The sequence below is a fragment of the Cotesia glomerata genome, linkage group LG1 (genome assembly GCF_020080835.1).
Source record: "Cotesia glomerata isolate CgM1 linkage group LG1, MPM_Cglom_v2.3, whole genome shotgun sequence".
NCBI classification, from domain to species: Eukaryota; Metazoa; Arthropoda; class Insecta; order Hymenoptera; family Braconidae; genus Cotesia; species Cotesia glomerata.
In genome coordinates this window covers 30,615,135-30,632,934 of record NC_058158.1, presented here as the reverse complement: position 1 = coordinate 30,632,934, position 17,800 = coordinate 30,615,135, and the positions used below count along the sequence as shown (strand labels likewise).

The window sequence follows — 17,800 nt, the reverse complement described above, 5'->3', positions numbered from 1 at the left end:
TCTTCTCTTTATTCTCATTCTTTTCTCTTGTTTAAGCTTTTCTCTCATCTACACTTTACAATAATATTAGTAGAAAAAAAAAACTTTGAAAACTCTCTTTTCTCCATAGTTTTATAGAAAAAATATTATTTCTAACAAAACTTTAATTTAAAGAGGAAAAACTCAACCGTTTTATTTCTCTTTCAACTATTTTTTCTTTTCCACCCAATTACAACTTATCCCTATTTTAATTGTATATTTACCCTCGTTTTAACTTTTGTGACTCACTCGACATAAATTATGTTACCAGTGAATTTTATTCAGGTTTGTTTAACTTTAACTCGAGTTCTGATACATAACATGTTTGCCTTGATTCTGGTGTTTTGAAACAACTCGAGCACGTGATTAAATAATTACTTAAAGTCTAATTTAAAATTTTGTTGGTTATCATCATCATTATTATTATTATAAGTTATAATTTATAACTATAGTGACTAATTCATTTTAAATTAATTTTTCTGCCCTCCGGCCGGAAAGTGGCAACTTTCTGGCCGCTGCGCTAAACAAAGTAGCCACATTCCGACTACGTCGAGCAGAAAAATAGTATACACACCTTGGCCAGTAAGAAGTAAAGCCTCAGATCACATGTTTGTCAACCTCGGCTTCGCCTCGGCCAACAATTACATGTGATCTGAGACTTTTCCTATTTTACTGGCCTAGGTATGTAATATACTATTATTAGAATTTAATATTTGTAAATTGGTATTAAAACTGACTATTCATCATTGTCGTTGACAGCTCTACAATTATCTTCCGCCCCCGTATAGTATAATGTTTTTTATAAGTAACATGTTATAATAGTAATACGATGGGAAACTGCTGCGTAACACGTGGCCGATTTAATACTTGGAAATAAAATTAACCATATTGTTGAGTAATGAAGTTTATCGAAATAATAAATTTCCGTGGAGCGTAATGAAGGATAAAAGGGACGGAAGTTTGACCATAAGAATAAGGAAAAAAATTTAGTAAATTAGCTATTAATTCGAGCTTACCAGCAGCCTCAAGTTGTCAACGTATTGGGCATGTAATAGTTATTATTTCAATACGCACACACGTCGTAAGGTCACATCGATCTCACTCTGGTCTCTTTCCCTTGCTTTCTCTCATTCTTTGCTGCCTAACCGGAAAACTTATGATACATCCTGATAATAACGTAGAGGTCATGAGGTCACACAAAAAGAGGGTGATTTACCTTGCTCGGCGTGTTTCTACAACACATGGCTTCGTGACATGAATTGGGTTATTATCAAGCAATAATATTATCTCTACGCTTCATAGTAGATTATCGACCTTTTTTAACTATTTTATATTTCATCGATTTTTTATTTTAGTTTTTTTTTTTCATAAGCCAAACATATGTGTCTTGCGAGCATAAAAAAATCTAGAAATTGTATAAATAAGTATTTAAACAAATTAAAATGATACTTAAAATTTAAATACTGAAATAATTTTTAATATTATTAAAAGATACATTCTTAATTAATAATGAAAACGTTATTTTAAAAATATTATGCTTTAATTAACATGAAAGCGTGCTATTGATAACAGAAAGAGGAAGTTGAAATATTAATAATGTGCATTCGATATAAAATTAATTATGCAACTATCTTTTTTATAAATTATGAAATTGTGACCTTAATAATCATTGGATATTGGAAAAATTAAATTAATGATCAAAGTGATAATAATCATGACAAACTCTATAAAACTAATTTTATAAAATTTTTTTATTATTGAAATAGTAAGTGTGAAAATTATATCAAAATTAGAAGTTTTAAAACAAATTTAATAAGTCTATAGTGAGATAAGTTTTAGTTTTCATTTCACAAATTAAAAAATTCAAGAGATCCACTACAGAATTAGTAAAAAAATAATTTATTAATTTGTAGAATTTAGTTATTAATTTAAATTTTAATCATTTTCGCTAATTAAAAAGTTAATGGCTACAAATTAATAATAATATTCTTTGGATATTTAAAAAAAGTAACTATTTACTATTAATTAGTAGTTTTTTACTAATTTAAGTTGAGAAGGTGTTTTTACAAAATAAAACTTTAATGGTTCATTTTTTAATTATTAAACAGGTATATTTTCCACCTGTAATCAAAAAAATAAATTTTTCTCTACAGAATAGTTTTATTTCAAATTTGTTTTTTAGAATACAATAAACAAACTCAATGAGTTGAACGAATTTCCTATTTGTCCAAGTAATTTTCTTCAGCTAATCAAACAGTTCTCGTGTCAAGTGATTCAAGTTTTTATACAAATAACAGTACTGCAATAGAATCTTGCTAGAATTTTTTATATAAGTTTATTCTCAGAATTTTTGAGGAGGAAGATAAATATCTTTGTTCAGATAAATATTTAACATTTTGATAAAAAAGTTGAACAAATTGAAATTATCAAATAAAGAACATTTTCGTGAAAAAAAAAATCATGTTTTTGCATTTTACATGCAAAAACATAAATCATGTTTTCACCGACCTAAAATGTTATTCTGTTCTTCTAAATATAAATATCCTTTTATTTTTTGATCCCCCATTCCTGCTGCTAAAATGGATATAGAAATATCATTCACTTAAACCACTACCTGCCCCAGGCTATTTAACTTATCCAACGGACAGGATTTGAATATTATAGATTTTACATTCAATCATTTCTCTGTACAGTGAGGGTAAATGTCTCGATGAATATTAAATGACACTGATGGAGTTAAATTGGTGGAGATGAACTCAACTCAAGAAAAAATTTAACAAAAAAACAAGAATTCATAATCAAACCCACTGTATAATAAAAAAATTTTACAATTTTTATTATAAATACTTTTTCATAAATTTTTCCGATTTTCAAATGCACAAGCAATTTTTTTATTCGTTACATTGAAGCTTGATATAAAAGAATACCAATAACGTTTTTGTCTTCTTATTTTTTAGAAAATACTTCAAATGCTTTTATTTTTCTGACATATTTTTCCTCGTCATGGATATATTTATTACACAAATGTAATTGAAAATAAAATTCTTGAAATTGTTATAAAATTCTTCAATTTTAAATGCACCGTTTTTATTCGCTCGAATAACTTCTAAACAAAGCTTAAAACGGCATTGAACATTGAAGCTTTTGAACCACCTTGAAAAGGAATCCTCTGCTATGGACTCGTATAGTCAATACAGTGCGTCCACACCGTTTATTTTCGCTTACATTTTCTTTATCTTTCTGTCATTGTTCTTTTCATCGAGTATGTGGATGAAAAAAATAGCATACGAGTCAGAAGTACAATAAGTCCACGGTCACGTAAAATAGAGAAGAAGTAAATAGAAGACTAAAAAGAATACGAGTGGAGCATTATACACTAGAGGAAATGCAAAATATTAAAGGCGGGGTCATGCGCGATTTCTGCGGATGACGTACCAACGGCGCATGGGCGTAATTCCTTGTAGTAAATCACTTCGACTAGTAGCTTCACTATCTCGATGAGGGGGTTATGAGCCCCTATTCTTGTAACTGCCACCCGGGTACGTACTGGGAACCTCTACTCTATCAAACTATCAACTATCAACTCAACTTCCCCGGGCTAAGGATTCACACACTCAATATCAAGCCCCAGTCACCAACCGCGACTCACTTTATTATTAATAATATAACAATTATCATACAGATATTACCCTTAACCCTTAACTGTTCAAAATTATTCACCATCTAAGAGATATCCTACCGACCAGTTAATTTGAAAGTTTCAATTGAATTTCGCTCACAACTTCAAGTATTATTAAAATTTCAATAACAATTTTTTTAATGAATTAAATTAGCTGAAATCTTTGGAATATCTTTGGAATAAATTAGAACATTCTAAATTCGTAAAGTTCAAGGATTAAAAATTTATGAGTTATTTCAATATTTTATTCGAGTTAATAATTATATACGCAAATAGAAAAACTATTTCTAGACTTTTATGGAACATAATAAATTTATAGACATTATATTTAAAAGCTATGACAGAAGAATATTATTTTTAACGTATGTTTAATTTTTGTTATTTACTAGTATAATAAAACAATAATTATTTAAACATAAAATATTTTATACATGTAACAATTTATATCATACATCAAATGTTTTTTTTTTTTGGTTTAAAATTTTCTCGCTTGAATCAAGTTAATTATTTTTCCCCAGTATAAAATTAATTTTTCTAAACTTGCATTATAAATTTAATAGCCCAAGCAATAAAATATTTAAAACAGATAAAATCTCAGCTCGTAAGTGTTTGACACTTAACCAAATAAAGCTATATACATTTACAATGTGGGATCTAAAACGGGTGGTATATCAGTCGTAGATCTTGACGCTCTTTCAGCAGAGCATTTCAGAGTAACCTCGTAAAGTACTTGAGCTCACTCTGCTTTCATACCTTTCAAAATCTATGGAACGTGTACATCACACAATCACACATACACCCTTCTCAGGCTACTAGCAGACGATGAGAACTCGCGATTGCAGAAACGACTGGAATTTTATTTATACATTACGTCGATTTTCCTATATTTCACGAGCTACTTTACGTCGACGGTAATTTTTTTTATGCATCTATACTAAACGTTATTACATTTTTGTTTCTTTTTCGTTCGGCAATTTTCATAAGTGAAAATATATGTGTCGATCGTACCGGTGATAGCTATAATACGCGTAAATAACAGTAATTTGCTCAATACTTGTGCTCGAGTAGAGTGTATTTATTTAAGTGGATTTAACGTATTACATTTTATATCAAATATATTAAAGGTAAAAAATAATAGAAAGTATATAGTAGTTATTTATTTTTAAAGTAAGTACGATAGATTGAAGGCTTTATTACTTCACAAAATAAAGTCGTTCATAAGGCATCTAATGAATTTAATTAAAACTTTGCTTCATTAACCTCAATTGTCAAAATAATTTAATCAATTATTTCTTTCACATCCACATGAAAATAAATGGTCTAGTTATATTTCTTGTAAAATAAGTAATTAATTATAAAATAATTTGCACTGAAAAGATTAATTATTTTTAATCAATACGTAGTTAACTTAATTTCATTTAACTGATGATCAGATAAATGAACGTCGGTTTTGAATTTTGCATTTGAATTAATTAATCAACAGTTGTAATGTGATTAATAGTTCTATTCCTAGGAAGTAATTTGAATACCCTTTAGAATCCTTCCTTTGAGTTACAGCTCTTTGAGATCTTACCTTGGATAACTATTGATTAGTTCACCGATAATTAAATTATTTTTATTTTTTAATATAAGAAGATACATTATTTTTGAAAATGTTGAAAATTTCAGTTATAATTAGTTTTATATTTATGATATTATTTTTTCGTGAATAATTGGCTTTCGGATCAATCATTATTACAGAATTAACTGAATTCAATCCAAATTAAATTATTACATCTCATAAATGGACACTGTTATGCATTCATGTGTTAAGTGCTATGGAAATCCTATGTACTTAACACACTATTGCATAACAGAGTCCAAATATAAATATAAATGAAAATTTACTGGGATGTTACAATACGAGATTAATATTAATACCGGTCCGAGCTATCTAATAATTTTTTCTCGCATATTCTATAAACTCACATTAAGATGATCCTCTCCACATTCCTTTCTCAATCCTTTCCTACCAATATCCTGTTACGTGAATGTGGAACGCTTCACGTAATAATTACCGTAACTCCTATTCTTTCCCGCTTCACAGCATTATTTATATTTGTAGCTAAAACCAAGGGTTTAACCGAGAAATTATAATTGATAGTTGTATTATAATTATCTCTTGAAAAATTTTATTAGTGGTAGTATTTTAAAAATAGCAATGTAGATTGTTAAAATAATAATAACAATTTTTAACAATATTCAAAAAAAATTTTTTCAGGATACATTAAATATAATTTTCCATGTTAATAACAGTAAGATGAAAATAATTGAAATTCATCTTTTAGTCAAAACCTAAAATGCTTAAAGTCTTCATAGTACACACACATTTTGAAATAATGTAAGCACAAGATATTAAACAGATGAGAGATAATTTATACAAATAAAGGAGTAGATTGCAATTCTGCATGTGAATATCGGAAATTCCTGGAATGTGCAACACGTGAGCTTAAATATTCCATAACTTTCATTAGAGCTTTATAACTTTGAGTATCAAGAGGAAATTTGAATGAATAAGTACACGATATTACAGTGCTCTCATATTTCCCTTTCATTCGTTAATAAATTAAAAACGCAAAGTATGGAACAATAAATAAATTATTGTCTCGGAAAGTTGACAATATTTGAACTTGGTAATTGGGGGATTATGGTGACTAAGAGTAACAAGTAAGTATTACCATGATTGTTGTTTTAGTTATTTAAACAGTGCATTGGGTAGCCATGAAAATAATTGAATAGCCTGGCGCTGAATTAAGTTTGATACCGTTGGCAGAGTGAATGTTGTAGATTGTTAACCGATTGTTGTGTTGTGTTATAGCATGTGTGAGGTGACCTTAACAAATGCGAACACCCGGTGCAAATAGTTTTGACGCTTACCAACCGAACACTTTAGAGATTATTCAAGTGTTGTTCTCGTTACTATGCTGTATAGTAACAGCGGCACGTTTGCTCTGTGTATATACAGCGAACAAGAGAGAGACAACGGGTGTTAGTTAGTTAGCGAGTGAGTAAGTGCATGAGTTACGTGTTGTGCGTTAGTGAGTGAGCAAGTGAGCGAATGAGATCTCTATAGAAGTGGCACACAACCCGTCACAATAAATGCCGCAGTAAATGTCCAATTGTTCGAGGCTCGACAGGGTGTATCGACACAGTAACGTTCAACACTTATCAAGTAATGCACCCCATTTAGACTTTCATTTTTTATTCATGTTATTCTTCAGCTCAATAATCAGTGGTAAACTCTCAATAATAGGTTATTGTATTACTAGTGTAAATTAATTATGACCTATTCTATTCGCATTACTTTTTTATTACGTCCTTTTTGTCCTCGGATAATTAACCAAAAATATTATGATGTTAAGCACTTAATGTGCTTTGCATTTATGTTTGGAGTAAATAATAGGAGAAATTTTATTTGACATATTAAAGTGCCAAGAAAAAAACTTTGAAATTTTATTTTTAAGCTGAAAGAAAATGAGCGAATCTATAAGTTTATTCTACAGAAAACACAAATTTTTTCGTCTAAAAAATATTTAAGTTGAACGAAAATAAGTTACCATAATTTTTTATAAATCATCGAAAAAATTGTGCAGCTTTAATAAAAGTACGGAATCTTTGCATAAAGAAAATAATAAAAAAATCTAGTAAAAATTTCACAACTTATTCGTACAATTTACACAATAGTTTATGGAACTAATAAAACAAAATACTGGTATGATAAAATAAAACATTTTAATTATGATAATTGCATCGAAACATATAAAATCTTATTTCACAATAATTTACCGACTGAAAGATTTTGATTCATTCTCGCCAAAAATTTTTTTAAATTAAAATTATTCGAATGGCAAAAAAAATTCAAATTATGTTTTATTAAAACTGAAACTCTTAATCGACTTGAAAATTTATTGAATCATTAACAATCAATCATCAATCGAATACTTGAAAAGATGTTTCGTTTATTTATTTCTCATTCACGGAGTGACGTAATGTTTTCCATGACAATTATGTAATTGTTGTTCCTGTCAGTAAGCTATATTTACTTATAGGAGTCTAAGCGCATAATTTTTCACATAAATAATAGAGCGATAAGCACGATCGAGAAAGTTAAAGTGGTTAACTAATCCAAAATTACTATAGAGTAGTCTATTGCGTCTGGATTGCCACAAAGACCAATCACCGAGTTAATTGCATTCACCTCCCTTGTGGCTAGCTTTGCAATTGTCGTATCCCGTAGTAGTGACAATTGAAACAACGCCCTGTCTATTTTCTGATTGCTATTGTTGGATTATTGCTGTCACAATAATATTCCCGTTATTCTATTCTATCAACTCTGTACTCTAGTATCATACCCTATTTGATACAAAGATCCATAATTGTCGCCAATTTATAATGATACTCACCATGAATACACAATGTATATCTAATTTTGCCAATCAGTTTATCCCTTAATTTAAATTACTTGAATAATTACTCTATTAACTTTACAAGTTCGTTTTTATTAATTAAATAAGAAACTCAAAACTTTTCAAATAAATAAAATAATATCCAAATTTATATGAAAGACGCACCAAATTTTAAAGTCGTCAAAACTGCCTGGAATTACTGAATTCCCAATTTTTTCTGTCGAACCAAAAGAAAGTTTGCTTGGAAGTATTTTTGAATGGAAAAATTTTAATTTTTTACCTAAAACTTGAATTCATTCAGAATTTATTTCAATGTACCAAAAAACGTCTTTTGAAAATTAAAAATAAAAGAGTTTATATTATTATTAAAAGAAAAAAAAACAACATAATATGAACGTTTACGGTTAATAAAGTTATTGAAAGCGTAAACTCAGTTGGAGTTTAAAATCGCGAGTAAATTGCACTAGGGATAAAGAACAAAAGAAAAGTATATAGCAAAGTTGAAATAAGAAACACAAAGAATTTAAAAAAAATAATAACCAAACAACTTGCAATCCCCTAAAAAAATAAAAACAAAAGTCAACAGATTTAATTTTTCTAAGTCGCTAAATAAAAAAGTAATTACAACTTTTCCAGCGTCTTTTTAATTACCACTGCGTCTTTTCTGGTTCCTTATAAACCCTTACAACATTCATACTCTACTAACATTTAACTCTTAACTATATAGACATTTAATATTTAAAGTAAACCTGAATAAGAATCTCCCAGTTGTTAAAAAATTTACATTATATAAGAAACCCTTGGACGCCGTCTGCGGTATTTAAGCTGTTGAAATAAAGCTTAAAAAGGGATGTAATAGTAGAATGTATGGATGAATGAATAAAATAAAATTAAATAAAAGTAAACTGTGGTTATGCTTAACGCGCTAAATCGCGCGGTTTAAATCTGCGGGTGACAGAGCACCCAAAACCACTGATGGTGCAGTATTGTAGAGTTTTAGCGTCCAGTGTCCGGCATTCAAAGATATAAAACTGAACTGAACGGAACCCAAGTTACTGGAGCTGGATCCAGACTCTATAGTCTGCATTGAGCGTTGAGGGAGAAGAGGCATTATTAAAGTTACATTGATGCTTTGATGCTCGCAAAGGCGATAGTGGTAATGGTGGTTGGTATATTTAACCACCGTCGACAGCTGCGGGAGTTACACAGTATTCTCGTTAAATCGCAGCCCCCAACTCTATTAATAGGACAGGATAGAACATATATATATATATATACATCACATATCTTTTATAAAGACTTCCAAGGTCTAAAACACAATACACACTCGCTGGCTGGACTACTATAACGAAAGTCAAGTTTTTGACACCTTCAAAGCAAGCACTGACCTTACACGTAGGTGGTGTGTGTGTGTGTGTGTGTTTTTTTTTTTTTTTTTTGTTTTAAGGGGGGGGGAATCCTTTTTACGGATTCTAGGCATAGTTGTTTGGCCTGGATATGTGGCGACTCGACGCAGTGTCATACTAAAACTCGACGCTAGTGCCCCTACCCACTAAACCCTAAACCCCTTTTCCTCTTTCCCCTAATCCCTCACGGAAACCGCCGTTAGGCATTACTTCGTGAGGGGAGGATCTAGCTACTGCTCTTTCTTCTGGTAGCTAAGGTGTTATTTTACCTTTCTTCTAGTTGTTGTCATTTGCTCTTCTTCTTTCGAAAGAAGAAGAGCAAATGTGTGTGTGTGTGTGTGTGTGTGTGTGTGTGTGTGTGTGTGTGTGTGTGTGTGTGTGTGTGTGTGTGTGTGTGTGTGTGTGTGTGTGTGTGTGTGTGTGTGTGTGTGTGTGTGTAATTGTCTGTCTCTTTGGTTCTGTCCAAAACAAACGCTGAGGGATTTCATCTTTCTCGTTGCATTTCACACAACGGCGTAAGTACAATGAGTGGCTATTCTGCTGCCATATGTGAGTATGTGCATGTGTGTACTTTAATGTGTTAATACTCTGGAGGCGTTAGTTTGGTGGGAAAGGTAGACGCATGCATGTGTATGTACATATGTGTGTATGTGTGTGTGTACAGTAAAATTGGTAAATTCTCGTGGGATTGATCCCAACTCGCACACTGCTCTGTTCTCCATAACGAGTTGGCAATTATCGGACTGGCAGTAGTTCAGCGGAAACTAGCCCCCGTGTCAATGGTGCACACGATCAGGGTAATTTCGCTACTGATAATATTGAGAGCTCAGTTTAAGAGAAATAGAGATAGAGAATAGGAGGAAAAGAGAAAAGAGAAGCTAGAGGTAAATTCACTCCGACAGATCAGTTCGACGGTAGAGAAGATTGACGTAAGAGAACAAAGCGGATCGGTGTATTGTGTGTATACATTAGTGCCGAGTGAAATTCAAAGCTTTTATGATTTATGATTATGAATACCTTTGTTGGTTATAAGTTATAACTTATAACTTATAACGGGTACTTGGGTAATTTGTATCGTTTCATCCTCTTAGTTTTATTGGTATAAAGTGCCTTTGAGCACGTTCTTTATACTTCATCTTTTGAGCAATCTGAGCTCTTTAATTTTTTTCAATCTATGCTCTATTGATTTGTTGTTTATTTTTATCGCTAATATTTAATATGAAAATTTTTTATCCAGCGAGAGGACATTTTTTTAGAAATAGTAATGATAATAACGAATATCGAGTGTCAAAAATTATGAATTTAGAGAATTAAAGAACTTTGGCTATAATAATTTTTCGATATAATAAAAAAATGAAAAAAAATTTATTTGCTTGTTCTCAGAGTTAGTAATACAAAAAATTTCATAAAACTAAAATTATAGGGTTGATATTGTTGCTACCTGCTGTCCTAGCCTTGATTGATCTCGGGTTAATAAATTAGCATAAAATAATTACCAAAAAAAAGCATTTATTCAAGATAAAGTGGTAAGTTAGGCTATAAGTTAACTGTAACGTCACTAAATCTAAAAATATTTACTTTTTTACTTTATGATAATTTTTAACGTGAATCTAAATAAAGAGATCAGGTAAATACTGAAACTGTTAATTTAAAATGTTAATTTTTTCTGTTTACCAACATTTTCATGTTCTTATTCATTCATTCATTTATTGTTGATAAAAGATCAAATAAATAAACAACTAAATACTTATTCCCATAACTCATAATCATTGATCAATAAATACAAGAATATCAGTACATTATAGTTTATAGTTAAAGAACATGCGGTAAATATAGCAAAAAAAAACAAAGTAAAGAGGTAATAAAAGAAAATAAACAAAGCAAATATATGTTTAGAGACTGCAGTAATTTAAGGTGTATCACACTTAGAGCGTTATAAAAAGAAAAACGAGTAGAATTATAAGAATCGAGACTGAGCAGTATTTCCAGGTGACTTTATTGGGTATCGTACGCCATGATTTCTTTTTAAGTATAAATGTATAGATATAAATAGAAGGGTGTAAAGCAGTATAGCAGTAACCAGTGAAAGAAAATATATATACACAGTGGAGTAAACCAGGAAGTAAACGCGCACGGAAATACGTTGGTGATAAAGTTGTTATGTACGATAAGCCGGGTTTCGCGAATCCAGGGCAACTTTATTTACACTGTGCAGTAGTAGCAGCAACACGACGGCTGGAAGTCGGCTGGTAGATGCCAAGAGAAGAGGAAAAGGAAGAGGACAGGTAATATAACGTAAAAGAGAGACGATGTGCAAGGAGACTTAATGTCTCCCTCCGTTGTGGTGTAGTGTAGTATCGCGGCTGCTAGATCTTGACGAAGCTCCGCTGAGGACATACTGTTTCGACCTGTCTTAAGTCTTCCTTTCACTTAGCCACCCACTCTTCACCTCCTCGAGCTATCCTACCTCCTCTCAACCCTCCGTCCTTTTCATTCCCCTTAGTTTTGTTGATTTAATAATATTGCTTCGGTGAATTTCCAAGTTCCTTAAACCTCCTAGTCCCTGAATCTGTAGCTAGTGTTGGTGTAGGTGTAGGTGCTCTTGTGTCGGTGCTAAGTCCTCAAGACACACGAGCTTACGGATTATTCCTCCGATTGTGGTGCCCCAAAGGTCATTCCGAGGTCGTGCTATCACACTATACATTTCACATTTAAACTCCAAATCCCCCGAGGACAATTATCTACAATTTATCATTTTCAATTTCAAAAAGTTTTGTCAATTTACTTTTGAATTGTCTACAAACCTTGGAAACTCATTTCAAAATCAAATTATCTGAATAAATAAATAAAAATTTATTTCACTAAAAAATAAAATAATTCGATTTAGCCCTCAAGTAGGGCACTACATATGAGATACCCGAAAGTTACTTCATATTTTTACGATTTTTTATGATTTTTCTTTCCACAATATTTAGAAAAATTTGTTTCCTCAATCAATCAACTTTTTCAACTTCCCGCTAAAAAAAACTGAAAATTTTCAAAAACCACGTCGATTGACCACCAGTCCCGTCAAAATCGGTAGATTCGTTCAAGAGTTATCGAAAACGAAAAATTTCAAAGAAAGTGTTTTTTTTACATAACTTCGACATTTCTCTTTGGATCGTTTTTGATTAAATGGAATAATTATTAGAGCCCAAAAAACCACATCGATCGCCACCAAAAACGTGAAAATCGGTTGATTGTTAGTGAGTTATCGTTGTCGAAAAAATTCGGAAAAAGTGAATTTTTCAAATTTTTTTAAGATTTCGGGTACGATCAGTTTGTGTTTAAAAGTATATTATAGAATTGAAAAAACTGTGTGGAATACTGCTAATCGCGTGAAAATCAGTTCATTCAGAAATTATTGCAGTTTGAAAATTCAAAAAATACTGTTTTCTTAAACTTCTATCAGACTTTTGAGCTCGAAGAGCTCAGAGAGCTCGAAATAACATCCAAATTATATTTTTGAGCTCGAAGAGCTCAAAAACGTCATAAGTGCAGTTTTAAGCGCTTAGATATGGAATTAGCGGGAAGTTGCAGGGATGGCCTTTAGGGTCAACCGTTTTCCAGATTTTTTTTATTAGTGTACAACGAAAATTTTCATTTGAAATAAAATGTTATTCTGAATTTTTCTGTTTTTTAGTAAACTGATATGATATAATATTGAAAAAAAAAAAAAATTAAAGCTCAATGATTGAGCCTTCAACCACATTGCAGTTTTATCGCATGACAATTGAATCCGATTTTTAAAATAATGGATATCCCGTCAACGTATTGCGGAAATGAACGAAAAACAAAATCCGATAAAACTGTAAATTAGTTTGCGCATGTTACTTACGGTGTTGGTAGATTTTTTTGTTATTTCAATAAAATTCAAATGTATTCGTATTCAAATGAGCTACTGGACCGTGAAAAACTGGTGGCCTCTTGAGTGTGCGGTACGTGATAGGATGAAGCATCCACGAAAAAACTAGGACGAAGTATTTGTCTAGCGGCATAAGTAGCACCAGTAGTATAAGTAGTACCAAAAGTGCATGGTAGTATACTTGTATAGTACAACTACAGAGACACAAGATTAGAATTTTCAAAAAGTAAGTAAACATTCATGTACTTATATCTACACGTACATATACCGAGAGTTTATGCTCCGAGGCAGCATTCATTTATTTATGTTTTTTTTTTTTATTTTTTTCGAGAATGAGAACACTTGCACGTTCGCATGCAAGAACATTTCTACAAAATAGAATATATATATGGATCAGGAAGCTTAAAATTGTGCATATGAGTAACGGAGTGAAAGTGGTTGTAGATTCACCGGTCCATAATAATAACTGCCCGCGCGTACAGAAAATCTTTCGGGGTAAATTTTCTAGTACTTAGCAGTACATCATTAATGCTATCAGAAGTTTCGTCTCTCCCTTAGAATTTGTGTTTCTGCGCACTACTTGTTCTTTCTCATTATCTCGGAGTAACAGATTTATGAATTTAACTTCTACCACTGCTATTACCACAACTATACTTGCTACTGTCTATGTGAGAAAATTTTCACAACAAAAGTATCTGAATGTGAGATAATTTTGTTTTAAACTTCTTAGAACGTTTAAAAAAAGTTAGGTAAGGTAAAAGCCCCAATTATTGACGGGGGTCTAAATATTGACACCCTAAATTATTTTTAAATATATTAAATTATCTGTAATAAGAATAACGATCAAATAAATTTTTATTAAATTCTAATTAATTAAAAAATTGAAAAAAATCACATTCAGTTCAAAATATTAAATATTACTTATTAAAAAAAAATAAAGTTAGCACCAGTTCATCAAATCAGCTTACGAGCGTCTATTTTCTTAACAACTTTGGTTAGAAAAGCATTTTTTTTAACTGCCGAGTTTAAATTAATTTTTTCATGTGATTATATGATCTATTTTTTTTTTTAATTAACAATATATGAAATATTTATAAAATTAAATAATCGAAATTAATTGTATGCTTTATGATATTTAAATAATGGGAGTCAATAACTAGTTCATCATTTTTATGGTGAATCCCATATTGACAGCCAGTCGACAGCGCTATGACGCCTTTTTTTTTTTTAAGTATAAAATACGTTATATACGCGATTATATTCAAGGCTTTTAACTGTCAAATAACTCGGCGTGTTTTAGTGTTAAATAAGTTTTTAAATAAATTGTTATATTTTTCATAATAATTATTCATTCATAGAAATTATTATCAATTAACTTTAATAATATTGATTACTTTATATCAAGTTTTTGATAAATAACAATATAACCAAATGATTCGACGCATGTGCAGTAGGGGCGTCAATAATTGGGGTTATGGTACGTCAATAATTAGATCAATCAGTTTTTTAACCCGTCAATAATTGGTGTATCCAGATCATATATTTAATTATTTAAAATTAATTAGTAAATATCACTGATTATCATTTTAAAAAAAGAAATTGATTAGTTAAAAAATTACTAAAGACATTACCACAAACAAAATTCATCGATATTTATATTTGATTGCTTAAAAAAAATGAAATCATAACTTTGTCTCTTATAGCGTCAATAATTGGGGCTTTTACCTTAGTAAATAAAAAAAAATTTAGAAATAACTGATCAAAGAGAAAGCTTAAAATCAATAGAGCATTTTTTATATGCATTGAAGTAATTCGTTATGAATTATCATGAATCACTGTCTGCGCTAAAAAAAGTTCTTTGAAAACTTGAGCCTTTAAATTTGATTTTGACTACTTTTTTTTCACTTTTGAAGTTTTTCCATTTAAAATACAGAGGAAATTTAGAATTTTTTTTAATTTCCTATAACTTAGAGGCATTTAATGCAACTGCAATAGGCATTCGCAATTTACAGACATTTTTGTAGAAAATTTATTTTCCTAAAAAAAAGCTCATATTTATTAAAGCGTTAAAAAGCATAATTTAAAAAATATAAATTATTTTAAAAATTATTTTCGAAAAGTAACTTAACTTGCAACTTCATCATTATTTTTTAATATATGAAAATTTTTTTACAGGTCATCAAAATTTTTTGTCATAAAAATAGAAATTATCTAGCGTATATATAATGGCAATTTTCGATTCAATCTTACACCGTCTTCATAGGGAGTAATAATAAAGTAAAAGTATTAGATAAAAAATTATTATCACGTTTTATTCTCCCGCGGGTACTATTATTTTCTGTAGGTATCTACCGCCTTAAAAAGACATAAGTCGTATCATGTAGTGTGTAGTATGCAGTATAACTAATGTATAAATATGAATGTGAATGTGTAGATAAAAGTGGGTGTACTGTAAGTTGTTCAGATAAATGTAAGTGCTTGCATACCTGTGCGGCGAGTGATTCCACGAGGAAAAACGGAAATACACGTCCGAAATACGGTGCAGCAAGCTGTGTCTCGAGCTCCATTACCGGTGTACATTTTCTCTGGGTAAAACAAATCGATTTTACCACTGAGTGGAATCCTCAAGAGATATGTGAGCAATACTGTCGGCAAATTTATACATGAGACGAATCTTCTTCCGTTTATACCGCGTATATGTATAGTTATTATTTATCCATCAAATCTATGATATATTACTCCGTGAAAATCTCTCATGTTTCTAATATAGAGACTTTCAATATCGTTACTGATCTATTCAATATTCTGCTCAAATATATAATATATATATTAGACGTTTTATTACGGGAATAAGAAATGAAATACTGAAATACGCTGCCTTTTCAATTTTCCATTTCAAAAGTACTATTCTTGTTACTACCATCGTTATTTATCATTAAGCTTTTTAAGTCTTACGTCACTGTTAATCGTTGCAGTAATAATTTAACAAGTCTCTAATTAAAATCTGTGCTAATCAATTTCCATAAGTAATTAAATTTTTCATCGAGTATCGAGTCACTAAAGGGCTTATAATAAAAGCTCAATATCGAAAGTAATTGGCAATTAGAGCTCCTGTTTTAATGATACGCTGTAGAAGTAAGTCACGAGAATTCGAATCATAGTCATAAATTATATTATTTTTCAAATAAGACGGGATAACGATTTATAAGATACACTATTAGAGCTTTAATATTTATTATTATATTGGTCGTAAGTCGTGACGAAGGAAATAAAGCCAATCAATCATTTTATACCCGTATAGACACTAAGAATGCAGCTTCTCAGTTTATCTGGTGTAGCAGTTGAGCCGTATAAAACTTGAAGCCAATCCTAGTCGTTCTATTGGACGGATCTATGTTTAACCGGAAGATCATTTGTCAGGATTAGAGACTATGACGAAGAGAAATTACGTCGCATAGATTTTTCTAAGGGGATCTACTCTTGATGTATAAAGTGAATTTGTACAAAGAAATTTTTTTTTTTATTATGATAGTTCTAATATAAATATAAATTCACTTGTGCATTAAAATTTTTAATTTTTACTCATATTTCAATTTGTTGAGTTTTTAATCTTTGTTTCGATCTAACTAATTAATTACAATTATTTTAATCTTTAAAATTTAATCTTACGTATAATGTAAGTGACTAAAATTGTATGTATTGTTAATTGAATTAATCAATTGATCCATAAAAAAGTAAATTAAGAATCTGGTATGTAAATACCTATTTTAGGTTTTATCTGAACATACCATTTTAAAAAATTTTGTTTTTTAAATAAAGCAAATAAATTGTTAAAAAATGTACCATCAGCTAATATTTTGAACAATGTTAACTTATTAATTAAGTAATTAACTCGTCAAAATAAACGGCTTTATAACCAATTAATAACTCGGAGACAACTATGGAAATAATTAAACGTGCGGGCTGACTAAATGAGGAACTTTATCACTTGTAAACTATCCTCATGTCTGATATTTTTCACAGCGAGTGTGTAACGCAAACGGGAGTTTGGAGTTTCATTATATGTGTTGAGAATAGAAGTCTAATGGGTAGTGTGGGCTTCAGAAACAGTGTATATCCAAATGTTGTATTGCAAAGGGAACTTTTGCTGACGTAAATGTGGGAAAACTAGACTAGTGTCTCTTACAGCATGTACCTACCATGCACAGCGCACACCTCCGAGGGAGTAAAAGTCAGTTCACAGAAACACTCTCCTCACTAATTCACGTACGTCAAATAACATTGAGAAGTTTGTGCCTTCATTGTAGCTACATAGAAACTAACGAGTGTATTCCGTGTGTAGTCACAA

General features: G+C 30.5%; 1 protein-coding gene and 1 long non-coding RNA gene across 7 annotated transcripts in view; one reads left to right on the top strand and one right to left on the bottom strand.

Annotated features, from left to right (window-relative positions):
• Nucleotides 1-17,800, top strand: part of LOC123275439 (nephrin) — a 221,775-nt gene that overhangs the window by 115,111 nt on the left and 88,864 nt on the right. The window lies entirely within an intron of this gene.
• Nucleotides 1-17,800, bottom strand: part of LOC123275440 — a 93,752-nt gene that overhangs the window by 1,454 nt on the left and 74,498 nt on the right. The window lies entirely within an intron of this gene.